Genomic DNA, 8,746 nt, shown 5'->3' on the forward strand with positions numbered 1-8,746 from the left:
ATATCCCTCGGCCTGGGGCTCCATGCAAGATCTCACCTCGTGGAGTTGCAATGATCATGAGAATGGTGAGGAATCAGCCCAGAACTACACAGGAGGATCTTGTCAATGATCTCAAGGCAGCTGGGACCATAGTCACCAAGAAAACAATTGGTAACACACTACGCCGTGAAGGACTGAAATCCAGCAGCGCCCGCAAGGTCCCCCTGCTCAAGAAAGCACATATACATGCCCGTCTGAAGTTAAAATTATAGACTGATAATTTCTTTGTTAGTGGGCAAATGTACTAAATCAGCAGGGGATCAAATACTTTTTTCCCCCACTGTAAAACCTACTTCTCATACCTACTACTCTCTCATAATCTAGCCCTCTCTCATACTCTAGCCCTCTCTCATAACCTAGCCCTCTCTCATATTCTAGCCCTCTCTCATATTCTAGCCCTCTCTCATAATCTAGCCCTCTCTCATATTCTAGCCCTCTCTCATATTCTATCCCTCTCTCATATTCTAGCCCTCTCTCATAATATAGCCCTCTCTCATATTCTAGCCCTCTCTCATATTCTAGCCCTCTCTCATAATCTAGCCTTCTCTCATAATCTAGCCCTCTCTCATAATCTAGCCCTCTCTCATAATCTAGCCCTCTCTCATAATCTATCCCTCTCTCATATTCTAGCCCTCTCTCATAATCTAGCCCTCTCTCATAATCTAGCTTGCTCTCATATTCTAGCCCTCTCTCATAATCTAGCCCTCTCTCATATTCTAGCCCTCTCTCATAATCTAGCCCTCTCTCATATTCTAGCCCTCTCTCATAATCTAGCCCTCTCTCATATTCTAGCCCTCTCTCATAATCTATCCCTCTCTCATATTCTATCCCTCTCTCATATTCTAGCCCTCTCTCATAATATAGCCCTCTCTCATATTCTAGCCCTCTCTCATATTCTAGCCCTCTCTCATAATCTAGCCTTCTCTCATAATCTAGCCCTCTCTCATAATCTAGCCCTCTCTCATAATCTAGCCCTCTCTCATAATCTAGCCCTCTCTCATAATCTATCCCTCTCTCATATTCTAGCCCTCTCTCATAATCTAGCCCTCTCTCATAATCTAGCTTGCTCTCATATTCTAGCCCTCTCTCATAATCTAGCCCTCTCTCATATTCTAGCCCTCTCTCATAATCTAGCCCTCTCTCATATTCTAGCCCTCTCTCATAATCTAGCCCTCTCTCATATTCTAGCCCTCTCTCATAATCTATCCCTCTCTCATATTCTAGCCCTCTCTCATAATCTAGCCCTCTCTCATAATCTAGCCCTCTCTCATATTCTAGCCCTCTCTCATATTCTAGCCCTCTCTCATAATCTAGCCCTCTCTCATAATCTAGCCCTCTCTCATATTCTAGCCCTCTCTCATCTATTTGTGTTGAATAACCTTTCCTGAGACTCAAGGTAACTCCGAAACCTGACAACAAGGCTTTAGCTCTGTGGGTTAACATGGTCTTGAGTTATGTGGATAATCTGGGTTTGAACCCTGATCACTCATACCAACTGTTAACAACACTTCTTCTTCTTGTAAACATCTCCTCTTCTTCCTGTAAAAAAAACCTTATTCTTCCTGTAAACAACCCTTCTTCCTGTAAAATAAATATTCTTCCTGTAAATGACTCTTCTTCCTGTAAACATCCCCTCTTCTTCCTGTAAACAACCCCTCTTCTTCCTCTAAACAACCCTTCTTCTTCCTGTAAAAAAAACATATTTTTCCTCTAAACAATGCTCCTTCTTCCTGTAAACAACCATTCTTCCTGTAAACAACCCTTCTTCCTGTAAACAACCCTTCTTCTTCCTGTAAACAACCACTCTTCTTCCCCAAACCACCCCTCTCCTCTCTCTTCTTCCTTCCCCAAACCACCCCTTTCTCCTCCCTATCTTCTCTGGGCACCTGACAGGTGTAGCTCTGTGTACATTGAACCTGACAGCGTTGGCAGGCTACAGTATGCCAATACACACACACACACACACACACACACACACACACACACACACACACACACACACACACACACACACACACACACACACACACACACACACACACACACACACACACACACACACACACACACTTAGGTCCTTGTCCCTATACCTTGTAGGCAGTCAGCCAACCAGGATCAGCCTCTGTGTACTCTGCTCACACCAACCGGAATCACAGATTTCCTCTGGCTCACGTTGGAGAGGGGCGAACAGCACACCGCTCAGTCCGCCAGTGGCCCTGTGCTCAGACCTGTGCCCCCCAACGTCCCGGGACAAACAGGGCAGTAAGTGTGTCCAGAGATTCACAACAAGGCCTGCATGGACAGAGGGCCGAGGGAGAGAGAAAAACCCTGCGTCAATGGTTCCCTCTGTGTCCTGTTTATTCACTTGCCTGCCATTTGATTTGCCAAATATAAAGAAAAGCTGTTGCTTATTAGAGTTGGTTTAGCTAAATCGTATAAACTTTGTAGAGAATAGCAGTCATTGATTTTGTGGTTATATTTTGGAGGAAGGTCAGTGTAACCGTGTGTGTGTGTGTGTGTGTGTGTGTGTGTGTGTGTGTGTGTGTGTGTGTGTGTGTGTGTGTGTGTGTGCGCGCGCACAGCAAATTCTCCAGTTTTAAATCAACAATGAGATTAACACTGATCCTTTTTTTTTTATTATTTAACAAAATACCATGCGTATTTCATAGTCTTATTTTGAGGGCCTAGCTTACCCAACAGGGGCCAGAAACTCATACACTTCACCGCGAACCTAAACCACACTCGTCATTATCGTATTTCCCAGCATGCTCTACTGCAGGTTGATTTTTAGAATCGTTTGTTTCAAGGTCCATGTTTGTGCATTGATTGATTACTTAATCTTATGCTACGCAAATATAAATGACATACATTTTCTAAACTAATTCAATATTTAACTTGGACTTATTACTCACATTACTGAAATGGTTGTTCCACTTCAGATGCATTAGGTTGTCTCATATCTTAGTTTTCCCAACCCTGGCAGTCATTCTGAATGTTGCATATCCCCATTATGCTGGCTCAGAAAGTTACATGTAATATCTATCGGAATCCACTCAGTTAGGATAGCCAACAACTGGCATTTTTATTCACCTGCAACTTGCATGCAAAATTACTGTAAAGCTTAGGAATCTTATGAGAAGACTATCTAAACCAATCAAACTGGAACAGCCATTTCAGTAACGGGTGAACATTTTTGGGGGGATTGGATTAGTTTAGAAAAATGTATGTTATTTATTTTTTGTGTAGCATAAGATTTACCAATCAATCAATCAACACTAATCACGCAAAAACAATCACATGTTAATGTATTATTATTTTGTATCTACCTGCAGTACAGCATGCTGGGAAATATGATAATGACGGGCGGGGTTTTGGTTCAAAGTGATGTGTATGAGTTTCAGGCCCCTGTATTACGGTAAAACTAGGCCCTCAAAATAAGGCCTTATGAAATGCGAATGGTAATGTGTTAAAAATATAGATATTTAACGATACCATATTCACATAGGATCTCACTTTGTGAAGTCCATAGGACTGAAAATGGTTGAATTGAACAACCATGTCTCTGTCACTAACAAAATACAATCATAAATAATAACTCTACAATTCACTCGAAAGGAAAGGCACTCTCGGGAAATATTCGAATAAGCTTTTACACTAAGCAGTGTGTTAATTTAACACTGGTTCCAGTGTGTATATGGTCCCACTCTTTCAGTGTTGATTTAACACTGGAGAATTTGCTGTGGTGTGTACGTTTAACCCCAGCTCAGCCCCAGCCCCAGAGAGAGAGAGAGAGAGAGACAGAGAGAGAGATGGAGGGAGAGAGAGACAGAATAGATGGTGATGTCACCCAATAAGTATTCCCCTCCATTCCTGGGTAACAGGGTCTGCCATGATGTTTTCATTTCTGACAAATGTTTTGGCCGGCGGTTTGCGTCAGCGCTCCTCTCCTACGGTGAGGAGAGACAGTAAGCAGAGAGACCTGTGAAACGATGACCCCTGACCTCCAGATAAGAGACTTCAGGTTTATCAATGCTACACATGTAGCTCCTTAGACCATGTGTCAAACACATGAATGTTACTAATGTTTTCTTGTGGTTTTTATGGAAAGTTTTCTTAATGTTGAGAACATGAGTTTAAATCAAACTAAGAGGAAACGTAAAGAAAGCGTTATGCTGAAGTACTGAAATTCCCACAGAAGAACGTAGTCTCTTAACCTTCTCTGAACAACTTGAGAACGTTACTTTAAATCAGGGGTGTCAAACTCATTTCATTGAGGCTGAGTTTTGTTTTTTTCCCTTTCAATTAAGACCTAGACAACCAGGTGAGGGGGAGTTCTTTACTAATTACTGACCTTAATTAATCAAGTACAAGGCAGGAGTGAAAACCCACAGACACTCGGCCCTCCATGGAATGAGTTTGACACGTGCTCTAAGGAGCTACATGTGCAGCCTTGATACCTTTAGTGAGTCATAATCAAACTGTCATAACTGCTCATACATCCATAGACATAGCGTGTTCAACTAAATAAATGTATCCACGGCATATTGTGAGTATGAAAGAGGCTCAGCTGATATCTGAATGGTTACGCACCAAATCATCAACATTGAGATGTCACCATTGGGATGTCACCATTAAGATGTCACCATTTGGATGTCACCATTAAGATGTCACCATTTGGATGTCACCATTACGATGTCACCACTGAGATGCCTCCTTTGAGATGTCGCCATTGAAGTGTCCTGATGGAGGTGTCCTGGTGGCGGTGTCCCGGTGGAGGTGTCCCGATGGAGGTGTCCCGGTGGAGGTATCTCGATGGAGGTGTCCCGGTGGAGGTGTCCCGATGGAGGTGTCCCGGTGTAGGTGTCCCGATGGAGGTGTAAAGGAACTAAGTTTGTTGGAATGGACACTTCAGCTCTAAGGGCCTGCTGCTCAGAACTGACCCCAAATCTGTAAAACACACACACACACACACACACACACACACACACACACACACACACACACACACACTGGATTAAAGCACTAGAGAGAAGGTCACCAGTGAATGTGACCCAGATGAGGGCTTCAAGTGCTACAAGTTCCCTTTGAGGACCTAAGTGTGTGTGTGTGTGTGTGTGTGTGTGTGTGTGTGTGTGTGTGTGTGTGTGTGTGTGTGTGTGTGTGTGTTATACAGATTTGTCATATAGCTCTACTTGCATGGTTGTTATATCAATCACTCAACAAAACCCCCAGTAAGACATGGCTGGAATGTTCCCGCCACCCAAACTTCTCTGTCTCAGCCCCATGTTTACAACCAGCATTGTGTTTCTTGAGTGTGAATGGAGGTCATGAAATCTCCCTACAGTCTTCTCTAAGTGGCTAGTGGCCTCCACACTGGTCTGCTGGGAGATTTTACCGCTTGTAAAACCTGCGTTCTCAAGGGCTTATCACTGACCCTTCATCTCTCTCTCTCTCTCTCTCTCTCTCTCTCTCTCTCTCTCTCTCTCTCTCTCTCTCTCAGAGTTTACCTGGAGTTGACGTACCATACAACGTCAAACCCCTATTCGTTGATAATGGGGCTCAGATAGCTCACCTGGCCCTGCTGATAATAGCCCAAGTCTGACTCTGGTCAGCCCTTCACATCTTCTATTGTTCAGGAGCAGGAGCGAGGCCTGCTTGTCCAAACGTTTACCAACTGGCACCCTCTCTAAACTAACCAAACAAAAGGAAGCCTTTAGTACTGCTGCTGTGCTTGAATGTAACCACACACAGTCAGGCATACACACGCAGGCATGCGCGCACACACACACACACACACACACACACACACACACACACACACACAGTGGTGAAAAAATACTAAATTGTCGTACTTGAGTTTAAGTAAAGATATCTTAATAGAAAATTACTAATGTAAAAGTCACCCAGGAAAATACTGCTAAAGTAAAAGTCTAAAAGTATATGGTTTTAAATGTACATAAGTTTATTTTAGCAATTCCATTTACTTTTGATACTTAAGTATATTAAAAACCAAATACTTTTACTCAGGTAATATTTTACTGGGTGACTTTCACTTTTACTTAAATAATTTTCTATTAAGATATATTAACTTTTTCACATTATTGCAGAGACTTGGATATTAACTGCCGCGAATGATATGGTGAAAACAATACGTAGCGAGGCATAGGCACAGAAACATCATTACCCTCAAATAATGTTTATATTAGGTTATATAATCATCTTCAACCATTTCCCCTTTCTCCCGGCCCCTCTCCAGCCCTGCTACAGCCTCTGTGAAGACCACCTGGCCTTTCTTCCAGGTGGTCCAGGTGCAGCAGGTGGGACGGAGTCAGGCGCAGGACACCGAGAATGAGTAATAAAGGTCTTTACTCAACAAAACACCAACATATTCCACGCAGGGAAAATAACTCAGCTCACAACCATAAGCGACAGCTTAACACAGAACAAACACGCACAAAACCAAGGGGGAAACCAGAGGGTTAAATAGGGAACAATAATTATGAAATGGAAATCAGGTGTGCCTAGAAGGCCAGCATCCCGGAGTCGCCTCTTCACTGTCGACGTTGAGACTGGTGTTTTGCGGGTACTATTTAATGAAGCTGCCAGTTGAGGACTTGTGAGGCGTCTGGAATAAGAAGAAACCGCGACAGATAACTGATAATTGAAGATACTAACTACATAAAGAAGAAAATTGCAAATACATTCTTCAAAAGAACAGAAAGTTAGTCTGTATTTAAAAATTTTAAAAAAAGAAGATAAATAGATTCTCAGTCACTAAATCATGATGCTCAAAACTGGACGTACAACTGTCCAAAGGTGCAGAATTATGGGTAATTACTCTCCTTTGATACATAATGTATATCACCAAACAATTTCATACTAATCTAATCAAATATTATTCCTGATTAAAAACTATATATATATAGAGAGATAGAAAGGGATAAAGGGGGGGGGGGGGGTTGAGAGAGAGATAAATATGTTTATTTATTTTCCCTTTTGTACTTTAACTATTTGCACATCATTACAACACTGTATATAGACAAAATAAGACATTTGACACAGTTGAAAAATATATGGCAAATAGAAATCCAAAATAGATGGGAGGGGTTGACTGGATTTGAAGGTTGGGACTAATAACAACAAGATAACCAATGTAAAACATACGGGGTCTGTAAAATGTATATACTGTATGTTCAGAAATGTTGTGAAATAGCACAGTTACAAATAGAAATCAAACTGGATGGACATCAGAAATAGAGGAAGGACTAAAAACAAACAAAATGCAACTATTGTAAAATATATTGTGTCTGTAAAATGTGTATAATGTGTGTAAACTAAAGGTAGAAGCCTAAGTGTTATTGTTTATTAGTTTACTCCAGTTGGGGGAGGGGTGGTAGGGTTTGGGGAATAATAAAGGTATACTCAACAACAAAAAAGGTATGTATATATGTGTTAATTTTTTATTGTTAATTTCACTTTGGTTTATTATCTATTTCACTTGCTTTGTTTCCCAGTTCTGCCACTGAGCAAGGCAGTTAACCCACTGTTCCCGGGGCGCCAAATATGTGGATGTTGATTATGGCAGCCCCCCACACCTCTCTGATTCAGAAGACACATTTCAGTTGAATGCATTCAGTTATACAATTGACTAGGTATCCCCCTTTCCCTTTCCCCTTTCCCATGCCAATAAATCCCCTTAAATTAGAGAGAAAGAGAGAGAGAGAGAGAGAGAGAGAGAGAGAGAGAGAGAGAGAGAGAGAGAGAGAGAGAGAGAGAGAGAGAGTGATTAGGGTTCTCACTGGGCCCTGAGTGATATCAGGAGACAGGAATGAAATGGGTTCAGGTTCCGCTGACATGGCCTTTCAGGGGCCCAGAATCGGGTGATTCCTACTACCACAGACCACAGGCCACATACCCTGATGGTATGCTGTATTTTCTATGTTCTCTTACTCTCACTCTGTGTGTGTGTGTGTGTGTGTGTGTGTGTGTGTGTGTGTGTGTGTGTGTGTGTGTGTGTGTGTGTGTGTGTGTGTGTGTGTGTGTGTACACATGTAAAATGGTCACTGCATTCTCTCTTGACTTTTTCTTATGTATTTTTTTAAGATCAGAGCTTGTCAATGAGAATTTGGTATTCCTGTGCATATCTGAAATAACATTATGTCCCATATCCAACCCTTTCCAACCCACATGACTCATTCGTTGGCTGGACTTCTCATCAATAAAGTGGCAGAAAAAGCCATTGACCCTTTCTGGCACTACCAGACACGACTCTGACCGTGAGAGCTAATGAGAGCGATCCTGTAGAGGTTAAGTATATTGCATTTAACATTTATAACGTCATTATGATGCCTTATTAAACATTATCAACACATTTATGATGCCTTAAACACATATTTATGGTGCCTTATAAAACATTAATAACATATTTATGATGCCTTAAATGTTAATAACATATTTATGAAGCTTTAATTAAACATGTTTCGTGCTTCAGAGGGCCTGGTCCTGCAGAGCATATTGATCAGTGTTGATTATTCAGTGTATCATTTCTAGTGTTGATTCAAGAGTTAAATTGACTCTGTAAGAGTAACATTAACACTTAGTGGTGTAAAGGAACCACCAGTGTTGATGTTAATAACCAGAGTTATTGTTTTACACTGTGGAGAGTAAACCAGTCCAATCAAAACCACACCCATCATTATTATATTTC

This window comes from Salmo salar, chromosome ssa09, assembly GCF_905237065.1.
Source record: "Salmo salar chromosome ssa09, Ssal_v3.1, whole genome shotgun sequence".
NCBI classification, from domain to species: Eukaryota; Metazoa; Chordata; class Actinopteri; order Salmoniformes; family Salmonidae; genus Salmo; species Salmo salar.